Source organism: Crinia signifera, chromosome 4 (assembly GCF_055691185.1).
Source record: "Crinia signifera chromosome 4, ASM5569118v1, whole genome shotgun sequence".
NCBI classification, from domain to species: Eukaryota; Metazoa; Chordata; class Amphibia; order Anura; family Myobatrachidae; genus Crinia; species Crinia signifera.
This window is the reverse complement of record NC_139220.1, coordinates 146,541,069-146,560,753: the sequence shown is the minus strand read 5'-3', so window position 1 is coordinate 146,560,753 and position 19,685 is coordinate 146,541,069. Positions and strand designations below refer to the sequence as shown.

The 19,685-nt window shown below is 41.4% G+C and overlaps 1 protein-coding gene across 3 annotated transcripts in view; it reads left to right on the top strand.

The window, feature by feature from the left end:
* Positions 1 to 228: 228 nt before the first annotated feature.
* Positions 229 to 19,685, top strand: part of CNTN1 (contactin 1) — a 144,635-nt gene continuing 125,178 nt past the window's right edge. The window contains exon 1 of one of the 3 annotated variants that reach the window (XM_083182702.1): positions 229 to 681. The gene's annotated coding sequence lies outside the window, so the exon portion shown is untranslated. Of the gene's footprint in view, positions 682 to 1,249; positions 1,274 to 19,685 lie in introns of those variants that run through there. The other 2 variants (XM_083182700.1, XM_083182701.1) reach the window with 2 other exon arrangements.

Below are 19,685 nucleotides of genomic sequence, written 5' to 3'. Positions count from 1 at the left end.
GGTAAAAAAAATGGTCATTTTTTTAATGGAAACAAATTTTGCAAATAACTCTACCCCTTTCTTAGCAGCATGCAGAGAAACATACCTGTGTGAACAAATTCATTTACAATATGCTGATTGCCAGTGATATACAGAGGAAAGCCACTACAGGTGACTCCCCCTAGGCTAGGGCATGCACCAGTTTCCCTGACACCCGGCACCAGTAAACCGCTTCCTCCAGATATCTCCCTAGTAACGGCGACCCACCCCCGTGCTGTGCCCATGCCAGCGCATTATTAGGCGTAACGAGGGCTCGCGGCAGTCACAGCCTAGTGCCCCTGTTACAGGCTGCGAGCGCCCCTTGCGGCCGCACTGTGAATTGCGCCCTGCGAGCACCTCTGGTCCATGAGAGCTGGGAGACTGCGGACACACTGCAGCTGCCGCCGCCAGCATCCATTGCAGCGCTCCTCAGGCCGCCGCCGTCTTGGAATGACATCATTCTCAGCCAATCGCTGATCGCCGCCTCTAGCCCGAGCCGTCTGCCCTTCCTCATCCCCCCAATAGCAGCACGGGGAGGGTGCAGAGCCGCAGAGAGGGCTGGCCGGGCCGGGACTGCGGGCACACAGAAGCAGAGCAGGGGGAGGGGGCTTCTCCCAGGTGTTCGGAACACAAGTGACAGCAGTCCGGTGCTGCAGCGCGAAGGTAGGAGCCATTCCCCCCAGCATCCCGGCATGGTTGAGCGACTCTGTTACATGCCAGGAAGGAGGGGGAGACTGTGTCTCAGGGTCCTGGATATGTGTCCAAGGGCAGGTGTGAGAGAGGAGATGGGGAAGCCATGGCTGGTGGTGCTGTGCGCTGTCAATGGCTGCTGCTATGGGGGGAGAGCTGATGGCTACAGAGTATGTGCTGTGACCAGCATCCTAATGCGCCGCATCCTGCTGCCACTGCCCACATGCTGCATAGAACCTATATGCCATTAACCCCTGCCAGCAGCCACATACATGGTGATCCTTCTCATCATATGTATTGCAGCTGTGTCACTGCATGTCACCACCCCCGTACAGGGCTGTGTATATAGCGATCTGTCGCTGTATAATCCCTGGCTACATGAGAGAGCGCTGCGACTGCTACTGATGGATGTGGAGGGTCCATGATCCCAGTTCTGCACTGGGAGTGATGGATGTGGCCGGGGGATCAGCCAGCATCACATCTAATCAGTGCTGGCTCTCCCTAAGAAGATTAATTCTCTGCCCAGGGTCTCATCTAGCTTCAAGGGTCCTAAATCCTTGTCATGGTATTTAATTTAAATTAATAAGACATATCTGAAATGTGGAACTGCTGCTTAAAGCGATAACTTTTTCTTGCTAACCCTACTCAGTTTACTACATTTTCATTTTAAGAATTGATATATTTGAAGACAGAATGTCTAATTTGGTGGCACAGAGGTTTATACTGTATCTCTTTTTAGAAGCTGTTACATACAGTACAGTATGTCATCGTCATAGTCAAACAGTAGAATAAATGCAGATTGCTGTTTATTGTGTAGGATAATTGTTGTAATACATACTGTAGCCCAATAGTTCCTAAACACTATCACATTGTGATGTGTGTGGCTTCTTTACACTGTCTTGTATCTGCCCCCCAGCATCTGCTCCATTCTGTGCACTTGCAAAAAAGACTACTGAAAAGGCCTTTCTCTATGGCTGGTCATGTAACCTGATCATAAGATGTATATGCTGATGTCTAGTACTGTCTCTGCAATGTCATGATCTGTAATTCCCACTGGTTGCGGTAACACCTGCTGGTGAGAAAAGACATTCTGTAGGGAATCAGTTGCTACTATTAAAATATTAACCCCATAATGTGATATTAAGCAGTTTTGCATGGTGGCATATTTCACCTCCCAAGAGGGCACTGCCTCCTAGCTCTTGGTGATACTTAGAACAGTCATTCTCTCTTTTTAGCACACAGCTTAATAGAAAAATGTAATACTATTTTCTATTGTGTATTATTTTGTTTAGCATTTGCTGTATACAGTATACTGATATGCTGAAACCTCAGTGTTTGTAGTCAGAAGGGAAGACAGTGGCAAAATCGTGGCATTAATGATGACTAGAATTTTTTTTCTTGGTGTACTTTGAATAATGGACAATGCAACCTCAGATGCCATCACAAAACACTTCCTTCTTCCAGCATTTTGCATAGACAGGATTCCTCCCCTTTCTGCTTCGTTGCCATTACTCCCTGCTCATTTGTAAGGGATCTTCCTGTGATGTGCATATGGGAAGGGTGATATTATACAGTAGCAAAAAAAAATTGCTTCCATACAAATGAGCAAGTTTATTTTACATGTAATATGTCTAAGATTGGATATTTTTTGTATAGATTAAATCTGAACATTGCATTTATACATTAGGTTCCAGCTATTTATTTATGGTATTTTAGTATATATTGATATTTTCTGCAAATTATATGCAAAATAATGTGTCTGTATATATATATATAGAGAGAGAGAGAGAGAGAGAGAGAGAGAGAGAGAGAGAGAGAGAGAGAGAGAGGTAGATATACACATTATTGTGTGTGTGTGTGTGTGTGTGTGTGTGTGTGTGTACTTACTGTAAATTTCAACCTTCATATAGTTCCCATTACAGTGGCAGCACAGGTGACCACAATCTCTACTGTGATAGTAGTAGGCCCCTATAATCTGGGTGTTGGTACCAATCTATAAAGAGGATACATAACACGGGATTTCCTGAGGGCGGTTTCTACTTGCTTGAATATACTGTAGAATCTTTTTTCACAAGCATCACATAATGCAATACATTTTCTGATATTGCTATGGTGTATTGTATACAGATTTTGAATGAACAATTTTGAACATTTATGAATTATTTTAATAAATGTAATATCTGTCTGTAGAGTTGATATCATAAGGTTGGTAAGGAGGGAGTTGGTTCTGGGCAACTGAAGGCTCCCTGAAGGATATACTGTAGATGAAATGAAAGAGGAAGAAAGAGATGGATATCCATAATACAGAGACACATATATACAAACACTAGGAGGACAGAGAGAAACAAACATGGGAAGAGATAGACAGAGACAGACATCCATACAAACGCGAATAAATAAGGGAACAGGACGAGGTATGTATAGTATGTAATATATGTATATGCTGTAGTAGACACATTCAGTATGTATGTACAGTATATACATATATACACACATGCATACCTTTATATGCCCTCTTGCATATATGCTTTGAATGTGTATTGACATGTTATTGATCTGTGACAGAGAATCCCTCCTGTGGCATGTATGATTTATCACAGCATGCTCCAGATTTAATTAGCAGCGTCAGTCCTTCTCACGGCCCTTTACATGGAGACACTATTGTCCCATCCCAGCAAATCTCATTACCACCAGTATGGAGAACACAGGGCCAGAATGGAATACGAACTGGCTGTGGGATTCAGATTCTCTCGGCAGCAGTGGGCCAATCCAAGAATCATCGTGTGCACTGACATTTTTACCTTGTTATATCTGTGGTAGAGGATTGTCTGGCAGTGTGCAGGATCTTGGCATTGGCCACATGGTTTTCCATTAACATTAGTGGGTACTTGTGTAATAATTGGGCACCCGATTTTATGATTGGGTCGGAAAAATCGCATTGCATCGCATGCAACCAAATCGCATGCGATGCGATGGACGCGATTTTCCCATAGGATTCAATGTTAAATGGTCCTGTTCATACCTCCACTATCCAAGTGGGCATGGGGTTGATTATATATAGCGTGGCGAGCGCAGCGAGCCACCGAGCCCGAAGCGTGGCGAGGGGACGTGAAATACATTTTAAGTAATCCACATCCCCTCACGGGGCTCGCTGTGCTCGACACGCTTCGGGCTCGGTGGCTCACTGCGCTCGCCACGCTATATAAAATCAACTCCATAACCTCTTGGATAGTGGGGGAACGAACAGGACCATTTAACATGGAATCCTATGGAAAATCGCGTAGATCGCATCGCATGCGATTTGGTTGCATGCGATGCAATTCGATTTTGTCTAAAAATCGCGTCGCATCTGATTGTATGCCTTAAGTTAAGGCATACAATCAAAAAATCGGGCGCCTAGATATTACACCCATAGTACCCATTAGTGTTTGTAGCACCCATTTGAAGTCGCAGGTTGTCACCAGGAGGCCTCTTGAACCACCTGAGTAGCTTTTTATCTGTGCTTCCTGTCTCTGAATATCAAGATTCTTTATTCAATTTAGGAACCAAAAATGATCAAAATCTGAGATTTTTGTATATGTAGAATTTAGCTGTCACCTGAGAAGTAGTCATTGGAGTCTGCCGAACTGGGACATTGCCTGGTAGATTTCTACTACTCATCTGAGCATACAGTATGTAAAGTGCTATTTCATCTGGTTTTGACTGGTGACCACCATTTTCTTCTGATGCAAACCCAATTTCTTGCAGTTCATGTGGCACCTTTGTGAAGGAGTTAGTAAAGTGAAAGCTACAGTAACTTACATAACTGTTCTACATACCAAAAGCACAAATTATTTGGTATAAGGAGATAATATAGCGGAGGGAATATTTATAGCACAATTTAAAAAGTAATAAGGAGGTTTAAAAATGTTTTAATTGACAATTTCATTGCACAAGGTAATGTAGTGTAAAAATGGGGAGTTGCCTCATGTATAGGTTCTTTAAGGTACTCTAAACCACCCTGCTCCACAGCTGCCGTCAGACTAGACTTCCGGGTGTCCGTTCCCCTCGAGTCTACGGCACCCTTGGTCAGACTGACAGCCTTCTGTGGGCTCGACTCCCATCCGGGAGGAGGCTGCAGCAGGAGAAGATGTGGATGGAGGGTGTCCTGGATTGGTTGTATTAAGTGTCCCAATGTGTTTCAGCCACTCGGGCCTTGGACAAAACAACCATTTTCAAAGGCCTGAGTGGCTGAAACGCATTGGGACACCTAATACAACCAATCCAGGACACCCTCCATCCACATCTTCTCCTGCTGCAGCCTCCTCCCGGCCGGGAGTCGAGCCCGCAGAAGCCTATCAGTCTGACCAAGGGTGCCGTACTCTCGCGGGAACGGACACCTGGAAGTCTAGTCTGACGGCTGCTGTGGAGCCGGGTATTAGCGCACGGCAGTGCAAACACTCGTGCTTGTTACATCAACTGCATAACAGCACCTACAGTACCATCAAACGGGTAAACGCAGACAGCAGGAAGCCGCTCACTGCCCTCCTTGACTACACCATTGACATTTACCTGAGTTTTTTCTCACACTTCCATCACCTGCATTTCTGGACATTGCTCATCCTGCACCATTGCCTTCACATACCCACGTATGTTACAGGTACCCACAGGACATCATCCTTATCCCTGGGCATTCAAACCCTGCCTTGAAATTAGTGCCTACAGAGCACCAGGATCATCGCATCCTTTTTGCCCAATCAGAGTCCGCTGCGGTCACCCACGTTTGGACATAGGTCCCACTCTCTGGTGAGGGACCTATGGTTTAAAGGGACCTTATAGGATACCCTTAAGCCTAGCATTAGGCCTCGTGGAGTTATACCTCGCTATTCCTGTTATTTACCAGGACTCCAAACATACCTACTATTTTAGATAGATCTGCAATACAAATAAAACATCATATTTTATACTTCCTCTTGTACCATCTCCTCATTTCTTTATTTTCCCATATACATGTACAACACTTGACGCACAGGTGAGCGCTGTGTATCCTCTCCCTTTTTTCTTCACTGTTACTCAACAGGGTGATTTGGACTCAACCGTAACATAGAGGCTCCATCACATACCATTTGACTAGGCCCATGCTTGGTCAATATTACCAGACACAATTATACTATAACTCGAGCGCCATTGCCCACTTCATCCTACTCTAAACCACCAGCTTAGGGGTGAGGACGCCTCTAGGCACAACAGTAATGGCTGCCTCTCTTGCCCTTTTGTATTATTTTTATTGATTAGTTATAGGCCCTTATTTGATTATTGCCAATTTAATAGAATACTAAAAAAAGCCACTAACTGACATTTTAATTTTTTTATTTTGTATACATATTTACTAAGTAGGACAGCTTACAGGGGCAGTATGTGCATGTCCTATCCATTTACACCATACTTGCCTACCTGATCCTCTCCATGCGGGAGAAAATGCTCTGTTTCTGGACTTCCCTGGTAATTTATGATTGCCATCACCTGTGGGGAGCTAGGTAAAGGTGTTTCACCACAGGTGATGGCAATGATACATTACCAGGGAAGTCCAAGAGCAGAGCAATTTCTCCCGCATGGAGAGGGTCAGTTAGGCAAGTATGATTTACACTCTATTCAAGATGGAATATAGTACAGTAGAGTGGAAATATTTAGCAGTTACTGGTACATTTCATGCTGACAGTATCATCACAAGCATCCAAGTGCCACCCTCAAACATGTGCCTCCCCTGGGCATGTGCCTCGTGTGCCTAATCGAAAGTTCAGCACTGCATGCAAACATTAATAATGCCTAAAATATATATATATATATATAGAGAGAGACTAATGTATGTAAAATGATAATTATTAACTTGTCAAAATAGGTGTGCAAATTGGCAAGCAAACCTTTTTTATTAACTCTTTGAGTGCCAACATTGCTATGAAATATCCTCAAAATATCTGTTAAAAAAGTCGGGGCCCTTACAGCGACTGTTATTTTTTGGGTGCAATATTTAACTAAACTTCAATTAATTGATTTGGCTGTATTTGTATTTATACTAAAAGAACAGCCGCTGTGAGTGGTGCTGGCATTTTTAGTGTATATTTTGAGGATTGCTCACACCAACATTGGCAATCAAAGGGTTTAGGGTCTGTGTATGTATGTATGTATGTATGTATGTATGTATGTATGTATGTATGTACGTATGTATGTATGTATGTTTGTATGTATTTATAACATTGAGTATGCCCATGGCAATGTACCATTTTCCTGATGCCTTTACTTTAGTGGTTATATTTCCTGTAAGCTACTTTGATTATGTTGCCATGGGCAACTACAAGTTACCCTGCACTTTCCAGTTCAGTGCTTCGTAACCTCTGTGCATGTCCTTGTAATGCATCACCACACACCTGGTGCTGATTAAATAACTTACTATGATGGGATCTATGTGTCTTGTTACCTTCAGTATATTTGCTATTGTGCTGTTATTTTATTGAAATGATGGAGCAAAAAGCATTTGTTTTATTTATTTACAGCAGATTCCGTTGTAGATAGAAAATTTATTTACAGCAGATTCCGTTGCGCTTAGTAGACAGTGATAAAACAAACTGGGTAACAACAGACAGACTTGGAGGTAGGAGAGCCCCGCTGCAAGCTTACAATCTATAGGGACATATATCATGTGTGAGGGTATAGTGCTGCTTATCTTTTTGGGGAGCTGTACTAAATGATTTTCCTTTGTTCTTTCAGATTTTGCTATTGTCTATGTGTGAATTTGTGGGTGAAATGTAATAGGATGATATAATTAGAAAGTGAGAGATTTGATAAGAAATCTCCAGTTTTTTTAAAGCGGCAATCATTTACACTGTGAAATCAGTTCGATTTTGAAATGTAAATGGTTGCCGCTTTAAAAAAAATGGAGATTTCTTAACAAATCTCTCACTTTACGATTCTCTTACCATATTACATTTCACCCTGTATGTCTATTAGGAATTGATGCACATTCTGTATACATGTTCCAAGATATACACTTTGGGGTCACTTAGAAATATCATTATTTTTAAAAGAAAAGCACTGTTTTTTTTTTCCAATGAAGATAACATTAAATTAATCAGGAATACACTCTATCCATTGGTGATGTGGTAATTCACTATACTAGCTGTTTTTTAATGGAATATCTACATAGATGTTTAGAAGCCCATTTTCATCAACCTTCACTCCAGTGTTCTAATGGTACTTTGCTTGGCAATCACATTAGAATACTAATGGATGACTAGAAAACCCTTGAAAAACCCTTGTGAAATTATGTTAGCACATATGAAAATGGGTTTGCTTGTTAGATAAGCTATAAAATTGTCCTTCCTTTGAGCTAGTTGAGTAACTGGAGCATCACATTTGTGGGTTCGATTATACTCTCAAAATGGCCAGGAAAAGAGAATTTCATGTGAAACTCAAGTCTATTCTTGTTCTTCGAAATGAAGGCTATTCTGTGTGAGAAATTGCCAAGAAACTGGACATTTCCTACAACGGTGTGTACTACTCACTTCAGCAAACACAGGCTCTAACCAGAGTAGAAAGAGAAGTGGGAGGCCCCAATGCACAACTGAGCAAGAAGACAAGTACGTTAGAGTCTCTAGTTTGAGAAATAGATTATTCACAGGTCCTCAACTGGCAGCTTCATTAAATGGTACTTGCAAAATGCCAGTGTCAACATCTACAGTGAAAAGGCGACTCTAGGATACTGGCCTTCTAGGCAGAGTGGCTGTTTTGGTGCTGGTAAAGTGGGAGATTTGTACAAGCTAAAAGGTATTTTGAATAAGGAAGGCTATCACTCCAATTTGCAACGCCATGCCTTACCCTATAGACAGTGCTTGATTGGAGACAATTTTCTCCTCCAACAGAACACTGACCCAACGTACACCTCGAAATTATGCAATAACTATTTAGAGAAGAAGCAGGCATTTGGTATTCTGTCTGTAATGGAGTTGCCAGTGCAGTCACCAGATCTCAACCCCATTGAGCTGTTGTGACAGCAGCTTGACCATATGGTACGCAAGAAGTGCCCATCAAGTCAATCCAACATGTGGGAGGTGTTTTAGAGAACATGGGGTGAAATTTCAGATTACCTCAACAAATTAACAGCTAGAAAGCCAAAGGTCTGCAATGCTTCAATTTCTACAAAAGAAGCATTCTTTGACGACAGCAAGGTTTGAAGGACAAAATTATTATTTTAAAAAAATCATTATTTCTAACCTTGCCACTGTCTTGACTATATGTTCTATTCATTTTGCAACTCTTTTGTTTATGTTTACCGATGTTCAGTTGTATGGGGGAAAAGTCATCTAGCTTGGCCTGAGTTTAGTAATGGAGTGTTTGGCTAATCGCTAGCAAATGCAGCCCAAAAGACACGTATACACCTGTCAAAACTGTAAGACTTGTGGGTGCTTGAGGGCAGGTGCTTATACACACTAATGATGAAGACAGCTGCCAGCACTAGTTAGCCTCTTCTGATTGGCTTAATGATTATTTACAGCTGAAGCTGATAGGGGACTCTACATTTTTTGAACATACATTTTGGGTCTGATTTCTGAGGTCGGAGTATAGCAAAAAATAAAGTAATTCAGCCCATACATAATCAATCAATTAAGACAATTCTGTGTTTAGCAGATGATTGTGTCAAAAACCTCAACAACGCATGGGGTTCACTTATCTCTAAAGAGTGATTGAAAGCAGTAAACCATGTAGTCCACCATGTTGGATTTCACTGACCACACTGTACTGTAGATTGCTAGTGGATCAGCTGAATTGAAGACCATTTCTAGTATTTCACTACTAAAATTTTAATTTTCCTGATTTGCAATCCAGATTTTTTTCATAAAAATGATCTGCAAATCACGAAAGCTAGCCATACATCTAAAAATGTATTGCCCAATCTGGCTGGTTGGAACACAAATCTGTAATATATTGTTGCAAATTACAATTGATAATTTCTACTAAACACTGAAAAACAGACAAAAAATGATCAATAAAACAAATTGATTAAACCCTTTAATTGAACCAATTTGTCTAAATTACCATTTTTCTAAATTTTCCAGGATTTCAGAGGAAATGTTAATAATGTAATTTGTTCCTATACCAGATTTTTGTTTCAATCAGCCAGATTGGACAATAAATCTTTAGGTGTATGGCCATCTTAAAATTCCAGCGATTTATGGAATTGTTTGTTGGAAACATTTTGTTTTTTTCGTTATTGCTTATGTATGGGCCCCATAACTGCACAATGTTGATTGATAGGTATTTTAGCTGTAAAATGTGCTGAAAGTTTTGCTGTGTAAAAAATGAAGCTGTTAAGTACTCCGGTACTGTTAGTTGGGCGCCCACTATAGTTAGTACGCTCATACCCCCACTATCCATGTCGGCATGGAGTTGATTCTATATAGTGTGGCGACCGCAGCGAGCCTGAAGCGTGGGGACATGGAAAACTAAGCAAATAGCTTAGTGGGCGCCCATCTAACATATTAGTACCAGTATTTCTGGTCTACATTCAAAAGCAGCCAGTATTGACTCTGCAAAATAAATACATACATATTTGCACCCTTTTCATTGCAACATGGTTTGTCCACTTGCTCTTTGCTGATTCATTCCTACTGTAAGTCCTTTGTGAAGGGGGAGATGTATAGGCATATCTATAATGTGGTCAGGCCTCTAGGTCCAACAAGGCCCACATTGCTCACCCTGTGCATCATACACCACACTTACTTCTTTGGTGTTGGCACTGGAGATATCAGCCATAAAATATGTCTAGGTCCCTATGTTCCCAGAGACATTTGCATGCACAACAGACGCAGGCACAGGAAGGGTAAGGGAGGGGGCTCATATGAAGGATGCACATTGGCCCTCTTTTCTCTTAAGCTGTTCGTTGTGAGTTGTATCAAAAGTTTGAGAGAGCTAAAGTGGAGAAGTCAACCATAGCAACCAATTAGCCTCTGCCATTTTATAGACTGTTGTAGATTAATTATAGCTACAGTAGAAGCTAGTTGGTGGCAGGGGCAATTTTTACACCTTATATCTCTTGATGAGATCCATCTCCTTTTAATTAGCTACAGTAATTTTAGCCCAATTTTCTTGCCTTCCTACGGGGAGAGTTAGGGTGTGTGCTGTATTCTGAATGTGTATTTTATTAGCAAATTTGTGCAAACATGCATTCATACACAGCCCCTATGTACTTGTCAAATAGAATTATGTTCACTTGCCTCCTTATTTGCCTGTGAGCGAGGTGCCTTTTTTGCGCACACACGGAAACTTATTTGTTAATTTTAGCTTCTAAATTGACCTTCAGAATGCTCCATGCTGTTGGAGTTGGCTTCCTCCATACGGCATTACAAGGAGCATATTGTGTCAACCGAAGCCTGACTCAAAGGCAGCGTCGAGCTGTTGGCACGTAGGTCATGCAGAATTACAAACCTTCTTCAGGTGGGCAGGTGGGCAGGGAGGCACAGTCTCCTTGTGCATCCTAAGCACATTACTTTGCTATTAAGACTCATTTCTGGCAAGAAGAGATGTTCAACATTAGCAGAGCGTCACACAACCCGATTTCTCACTCACAGCAGGCCCATAGAATATTGAGACTAGATTTATGAGGACACATCTGTAACAAACTGCGAGATGCAGTCTGTTCTGGAATTTCTACGAGTCTGCCCATATAAGGCCACTTTAAAAATGTTGGCAAACAAATTCCAGAATAGCCCGCAAATAAATTCCAGAATAGCCTGTCCCTGGTTAGAATTGCACAGGACATGCATAAATAAAAATTACATTTATTTATGTAAGTGGTAACACTTTCCAAGGACGTGTATTTTATTAAAGTTGGAAAGTCACTTAAAAATTTGAGGTGGTTTGGCAACTATAACCTGAGGATTGACCAAAGAGGGTGGACTATTATTTGCATGTTATGCATGTTTTTATATCAGTGGATGCACAGTCACATTAGCTACAGTATGTGATGAATAAGTAAACTTTTGTTGGGAGGCCTTGATTGGCTTCACAAATGATAAAAGAGTTATGTATCAGAAAGTAGGTCATGTTGTTCTTTCCTATTTTTAGTTGGGATACACAAAGCCATATAGCCCCCTGGAATATGTGGTTCAGTGATTCTTTTGGTTACAATTATATGTGGGAGAGCACCAGTGTTTTTGGTTTAATTGTCCCATATTGAACAAATAAATCCTACAGGTTAAAAATGTAAACAAAGCTACCTAGTCCTACCTGTTCTTAATGATCTTTAGATAGTCATGTGTTAACACAAAAAGTTGCATTTTTCAATTAGTTTTTTTACTGCTGCAATCATAGTTTGAGAACAGTATTCAATTATTAAAGTTCAATTTAAATAAATTATGTTTATATAAATAGGTTTTCATGCAGAGTATAGTTCGCCATGGCCAAAGATTAAGTAGAACATCTGTGATATAATTTTAATTATGGATAGCTTGGTATATTCAAGCGATAAAAAATATCTTGTTTTGTGTGTTGCTCACTGCAAAGATAGCTCCTCCATCTGTTGGTTACACTGCGGGCATTTCAATCAATATATATAGAGTTACAATTACAGACTACCATCATTTATCAATAACATCTCCATGAGGAACCTGAGCAATATTCAGTTGCCTTGGAGATACTGGCTGGGAATGTTAATTAGCCCAAGCATGGCCAAACTGTGGTCCTCCAGCTGTTGTGAAACTACACATCCCAGCATGCCTTTTCATAGTTTTAGCATTCCCTAATAGCAAAACTATGGCAAGGCATGATGGGACTTGTAGTTTCACAGCTGGAGGGCCATAGTTTGGCCATGCCTATTTTAGCCTGAAAATGAATAACTTTATTTTTTCTATTAGAATAAATAGTTCTTCATAAATTTTTCTGCTGCTGCAAGAATTTCTGCTTTGCACAAAAAGGCTTTCACTGGCAAAACCTGGGTGGGGAATCATAATGCTGGTGGGGACCACCTTCAGCAAATGCCCTGCTATTGCCTTCAGTGACCATTTGGTAGATAGGATGGATCTCTAGAGTCCAGAAAAAGCATACCACAGATTGGCTATGTTCTTCTTATTGTATTTCCTCATCAGTATAGCCTTTATTTTATTTATTTATTAACAATTTCTTATATAGCGCATACATATTCCGCAGCGCTTATTTATTGGTACCAAGAACTGTCCATTTAGTTCATATATTCATTTTACAAAAGCATCCAGCTTGTGTGTTATTACTTATTTTGTGGTGATTTTATCTCTTATAGTAAAGTGCATTTATGATCATTTGTATCTGAAATATCTGCCGTTATATTCTCATTGTGGCTGTTTTGTCTTGCTTTTGCCTGCATTATTGAATAGACCAAGAAATTGAGACTACCTAAGTAGCTCGAGTTGGTGCCACCAGAGGTGATTTGTTAACAGCTGCTACTTAATGGGGCTGTTAGTCCCAAACCTAGAGCAAAATACAAGAAAAAAAGTAGCGCTTGTTTGATGAAAGATTTTTACAGATTTAATATCAACATTAAAAAACATAAGTACATATAGCACACAAATCAATAACAGTACAAATAATTAAAATAAAGTACATAGATATTGAACCACTTTTGGACTTAATAACTGTCCCACTTCATGTGCAAATATATAGAAGATGTGGCAATCATACAGCTTGAGAACAGTTAATTGCCCTATGTGGGCTGTTTGTTTACCCGGTGCCGCTCGAGGACTTGGATCCCTTGGGATTGTGCTGCAGCGATTGTGTCCTCAGTTGTATACGGCTATGTGGTAAAGTTCTTTTCACTGTAGATGTTATGGAAGATGTGCCAGTCAACGAATTGTGAAGTGATGGCAATGCCGAATCGGGGCTATTATTTACCCGACGCCGCTCGAGGTCTTGGTTTCAGTGAAGTGATGGTTCAGCACTGATATCCTCAAATATAAATGGCTTAGTAGAGAAGGGAAAAAAGGGTCTACTGTATTCCCAGTCGGGTGCAGGGAGCCAGTGAAGAGGCTAATATGCTCACAGGTGGTAAATCAATTGAGATGGGCAATTTGCTATCACAGTATAGCGATAAAGGCTCCAAGTGTGATGGTTGTCCAAATAAAGGTTATACCATTGGTACCCAGTCCAGAAGATAACTCCTGACTGACGTCCAGATTTATATTTTAGTGGTTCAATATCTATGCACCTTGATTTTAATTATTTGTACTGATATTGATTTGTGTGCTATATGTACTTATGTTTTTAATGTTGATATTAAATCTGTAAAAATCTTTCATCAAACAAGCGCTACTTTTTTCTTGTATTATTGAATAGACCCCTGAGGCAGTATTCTTGTAACAAACCTACATTATTTACATTATTGGATCTGCAATGATATAATATGGGAAAAAAATTTGGGATAATGGATTTATGCACTGTGGCCACTAGCATGCATTGTGCGTGCTCCCAGTGCTCTTCTGTGTGCAGTCAGTGAGAGTACTGTAGTTCATTAGATCGACAATGACTAGGTGAACACCACAAGGTTGACATGCACAAGGTCGACACTGGAAATAGGTTAATACAAGCAAAATGTTAACATGGAAAAGGTTGAAAACTGGAAAGGTCTACATGCGTTTTTTTACCTTTTTTTGGTGCTCATGTTCATTAGTGATACCTGCATGTTGTCATCATCTACTTTAAATAGAGCGATAACAGATATCTATAAATGGGGAGCAGCTTAGTGTGTAACGATTATTGCAGACCAAACATGTCCTCACCAAGGCTTTACTCAGATGATTGAATGTGCATTACATACCGCCGCCGCCACCTCCCCCGTGCATTACATACCACCGCCGCCACCTCCCCGTGCATTACATACCGCCGCCGCCACCCCCCAAACCCCCCTGCACATTACATACCGCTGCCGCCCCCCCCCCCCCCCCGATCCCGGGCCGGTTTCGAGTCCCAATCCGCAACTGGTCATATACTGTACATTATCTAATATCACTGATACTCTGTTTTTACTATACGTTATTCTTTATTTAATTTAAATCTGAAAGAAAAAAGCATATTGAGTTTGTTGTTACTAGTAACAGTGGTACTTGTGTAGTTTCACGGCGCCACTAGATAGGATACTAGATAGGATACGATTTAGTATGCGATTTGACATAAGATATCGCATAAGATATAGTATAAGATTTACTATCCATTTCATTACCCCACTATCCACTAGGGCGTGGAGTTGATTTTATATAGCGTGGCGAGCGCAGCGAGCCACCGAGCCCAAAGCGTGGCGATCGCAGCGAGCCCCGCGAGGGTACACGGAATGTATTTTTTGGAATTGCATGCAAATGGCATGCGATATTGGTGACTAGCTTTGAAAAAACATCCGTGTCCACTCGCCACGCTTCGGGCTCGGTGGCTCGCTGCGCTCGCCACGCTATATAAAATCAACTCCACGCCCTAGTGGATAGTGGGGTAATGAAATGGATAGTAAATCTTATACTATATCTTATGCGATATCTTATGTCAAATCGCATACTAAATCGTATCCTATCTAGTATCCTATCTAGTGGCGCCGTGAAACTACACAAGTAACGTAACAGTAGCCCTTGGAGACTATATTCTCTCTTACTGGATGATATAATTATAGGATTGGCTTGGTAAATATTATTTACGAAATTGCAAAGAAACTGTAAAGCCCAACATATACTGTGGGTGTTCATAGTACATTGACACCAGTTATGCTCAGTGTTACATCCATTTCTTCCAAAATGACCAAAACCTATCAATGTAACTTGAGAAAGGGAGAGTGGTTTATTCAGCTCCAGTTAGGCATGTACTGTACAGTATTCAATATACTCAATAGCATGTTTTAGCATAAAGGGGCAGGGCACTGTAATAGGCTTCACAGTAGGCTCTATTGCACGCATAAGACAAAATGGCACCTACGTTGGGAAAGTTGCAGATAGTTTGCGTGTACTGTATTAATGACTGTGTGTGGAAGTGTTTTCTGTTGTTATACAGATGTGTCCACATACATCTTTCCTCCATGTAATATACAAGTCATGTTACACATAATCCTTTAGCTCTGTGTGACTCTTTAGCGATGGGCGTTTTTTGTGACTTTGTGTTTTTAATAACATCTTATTTGCAAAACGGAGGGAATAGATAGAGCAAGTGACGCTGTATCTGCGTAAAAAATGTTATGTTACCCTGTTTTCCTGGAAAAATGTTGTAGCGTATCATTTTGTAGATACAGCTACAATCACAACCTGAATATAGACTGGCCCCATATGATTTTAATCAGCAGGAGATGCTTGTAGGTCCTATTCACTCTGTTTGCAAATAAGATGCTACAGATGGAGCTGGCTTTAACTTTGCAGGGGCTGGCGATTCTCGCCGGCCCGACCCCCCCCCCCCGAACTGGGCAACGTCTCCCTGAAGCGGAGGCGGACAGGGAGATGCTGCCCAACCGCCATGATACTAGGGCGCGCGTGAGATGGACGCGCGTCCCAGTCCCTATCGCCGGCGTTCGCCAGTGAAAGGGATCTGGCAGGCATTGGGAATGGATGAAGAGGGCTACATCTGTATTTAAAGGAAACAGTTGCAAATGAGACAACCAGCGCTACCAAGTGGCACAACTAGATTGCAGTTTATCATGAATGGAGGCTAGATGTACGTGGACACAGCTATATGTGTGCCAGTAGCACAAAGTTGGGTTGATGCCTGAAACACATACTGTAGAGATGATGTTTATGTGCATTTCATAGTGACATGCATTTGGCCTCCCTAACTCATGCCTCCTCCTCTCCAGTCTATCCCCAATTCTGCTACCCACCTAACTTTGCCCATCTCTTTATTTCACTAGCTTATACTATAAATTAAAATTCCTCCCTCAATCTTCTTTGTCACTCCTAATAAAATATCCAAACCTCTCCACTCATCCCTTTATCTGCAGGCTTTTTTTTTCACATTAGGGGAGATGTATCAAATCTATCTAATATTGGTAATAAAGTTGCCTATATCAACCAATTTAATTCTACTTAAAATATGTGTCCACATTCACCTATCCTCAAATCATGCATAATAGCCCTACTGCTTTGCCAACTTATACCCTCCGCATCCAGTCTCTTCCCATCCCCTTCCTGCTGTATCACTTACCTTGCCCTGTTCTCGGTGCAGTGGTCCACAATATGCTTATCCACAAAATTTTATGGCAGCCAACTGAGCAGTCTGGTGTATTAGCTCTGTTCCCTCAAGGTCACAGTCGCCTTCTGATGTCATTCGATCTGATGTAAACTGAAAAAAGATATAAATCACAGTGATCGGTACAGGTATAAAAAAATATATATATAAAAAAAAATATTATCCACAGAATATCCTTACACTTGTGATCCTTGAAATGTAAACATTTTATTAAAAACATAAAAGACAATATATAGAAATCATAATAAAAAAATAGTAAATGTATAAATAAATAAATTAGGACAAATATTAGTTAACAGAAATACTTATTACTTTAAAGTGCATTTATTGTTAAATTTATAATATTTAGTTATGGAATAAAAACATATACATAGGGGGTTACTCTAGTTCATTCAGTCCCCATGCATGCGCAGATGCAGGGTGTGAGCGGGCATGGTGAACTACCTGTTTGCCGTACCGTTCACACCGGCAGTGTGGACAGGGACCATTGGGCGGCACAGGGGGCACAGTCCATGGGAATGCCCAGCATTTCATGGGCATTCCTCCATTGTAATCACCCGGTGATGTGGGTGCGGGGGGGGGGGGGATGGGCAGCAGTGGATTTCAGCTGCCTGCCTGCTTCCTGCACAGGGCGCTTGCAGATCAGAAACACCATAGAAGTGGTCGCAGATCATCAAATGATTTCTCCCCAGCTGCGAATGGATGATTATGCAAGGCAATCATTCACAGCCATGCAGGGAATCGTGGGGGATTGCTGCGAGCAAGGGGGGGGGGCAGCGGCGGCCAGCACTGCGGGTGGTGGGCGGCATCTGGTGGATGAATTTCACAGCCTTGCGAGTGAACCAGATTAAGGTCCATAGTTCTTTCTAATACAGATAACACTTCACAGACTCCTGTTGTAACTTTCTACTGAGTTGAAGCTTTGCAAGCTGCGTTAATTAGTAGCTAGCTGAAGGCATGCAAGCTTAAAACATAGAGAATGTATCAGTAGAAGAATGAGTGTCAAATTCCTTGTTAAGAATAAGTATATCCAGCCAAAGATAGGTGCAGGGCCAGAGGCAAACAGGTGCACAATAACAAATGATAAAAGTCACAATTTGGTACTTTGAATTCAAATAGGTGCCATTGCCTTGGCTATTGATTTGAATTGGTCACTGACCTATTTTTTACTGAAATAAACTGACAGTTACTGATCCTCGCTGTGCTGGGCTCTCGCGTTACCACCGGCCAATATAAGAGTCAGTATAGTTCTCTCTGTTGTGAGACAATGGAGACCCATTTAGAAACAGCATCAGCGGGAGGTCAGGTGCAGGTCTGGTGCAGTGGTCATGATACTCTCCACAGTGTAATTGTCTCTATTCAGGTGGCAGCACATAGTCCTGTATCAGTGACCATGCCTAATGGTGCTGCAGAAATTAACACTGTAGTGCTGTGACAAGTAAAAGTTAGAATTAACCTCAAGAGCAGCACCTTGTGTACGTCAGTGCCTCAGTGAGGGTCACCACCCTCAGAGAATAAGTATGGCAAAAAGGTTGAGGTGGACATATACTAGCGCTAATGACAAAACAATGACAAATAAAGCCGAAGTAACTCTCTTTTTTGTCAGGAATAATGGTGTTCTCCCTGAAGTGGTGTCTGATGTCCCCACTTCAGTCTCAGCAGATAGTTCCATGCAAAAACAAAAGAGGAGTCTGGTGGAGCACACAATGGGGTAGTGTGCACAGACTGATATCACAATATCTTCATATGATCCCACAATATGGTTCTAAATCAGTGATTCCGTACTCCACTCACATCTGTGGGAGGTGCAATACTCTAATATTTGTATAATATTCATACCCCGACTCACAACAAAGGAAATGAAGCCAAAGTCAAGCACATAAAAGTATCTTTAAAAAGGTAACCATTACAAAGGATTGGACATACTCCAACTCATTGGGAACATGCATGATGAAATCTCATAAAGGCATCTTTGAAATATTCATGAGGCAATATCTTCAAACACACTTTTCATAGGAGCGGGAATCCACATATAAAATAAACATAAAAACATAAGCTGTAAAATACAAGCTGGCCGTCTAAAGGGTGCTCAACAGAAGATAGGACTGAAAGATGTTAAATGACTTGTGTAGATGAATTTGGGATATTTGCATCGGACACAAGTACCCAAACACAGGTTGGTCCAATTCCTGTTTAGTCACAAATGTAAAGCATAGAAGGGCCCTCTGCACAACCAACACTTTTCAGTCCAATTGGATCTTTGTCAAGGTGTGCTGAGGAGCACTCATACAGGCTATTAAACTCATGTACATTAATTGGGAACAGGAAGTGACATCAACAGGAAGTGACATCAACACGATTACCCCATATATATCAAACACATATCCCAATTTCTGCTATACATAAAATGATAACCTCCAATTTATTCACATAAGACTGAAAAAGCATAATGAACCATGAGTCAAGTGTCTGTCTGTTAGTATGAACTTACAGCTGAAGTCTCCAGAAGTCCGGAGGTGCAGCATGGGTTTACAGACCAGAAGTGTCTGGGGCGCATGCTATCCATCTGCCGGAAGCCCGGGGATGCCGCGCCAGAAAGTGTGAGTGCATTCCAAGGGGCACCTGAGAAGTCCGGGAGCGATGTGCCGGAAATGCGTGTATGCTCCACAAGCCTGACATGCGTTTCAATGGCCGGGGTGTAATTTAACTGGGATGTGATAATCAACCAATTAAATGCATTGAAGGCTTAAAGTGCACATCAAATAGAT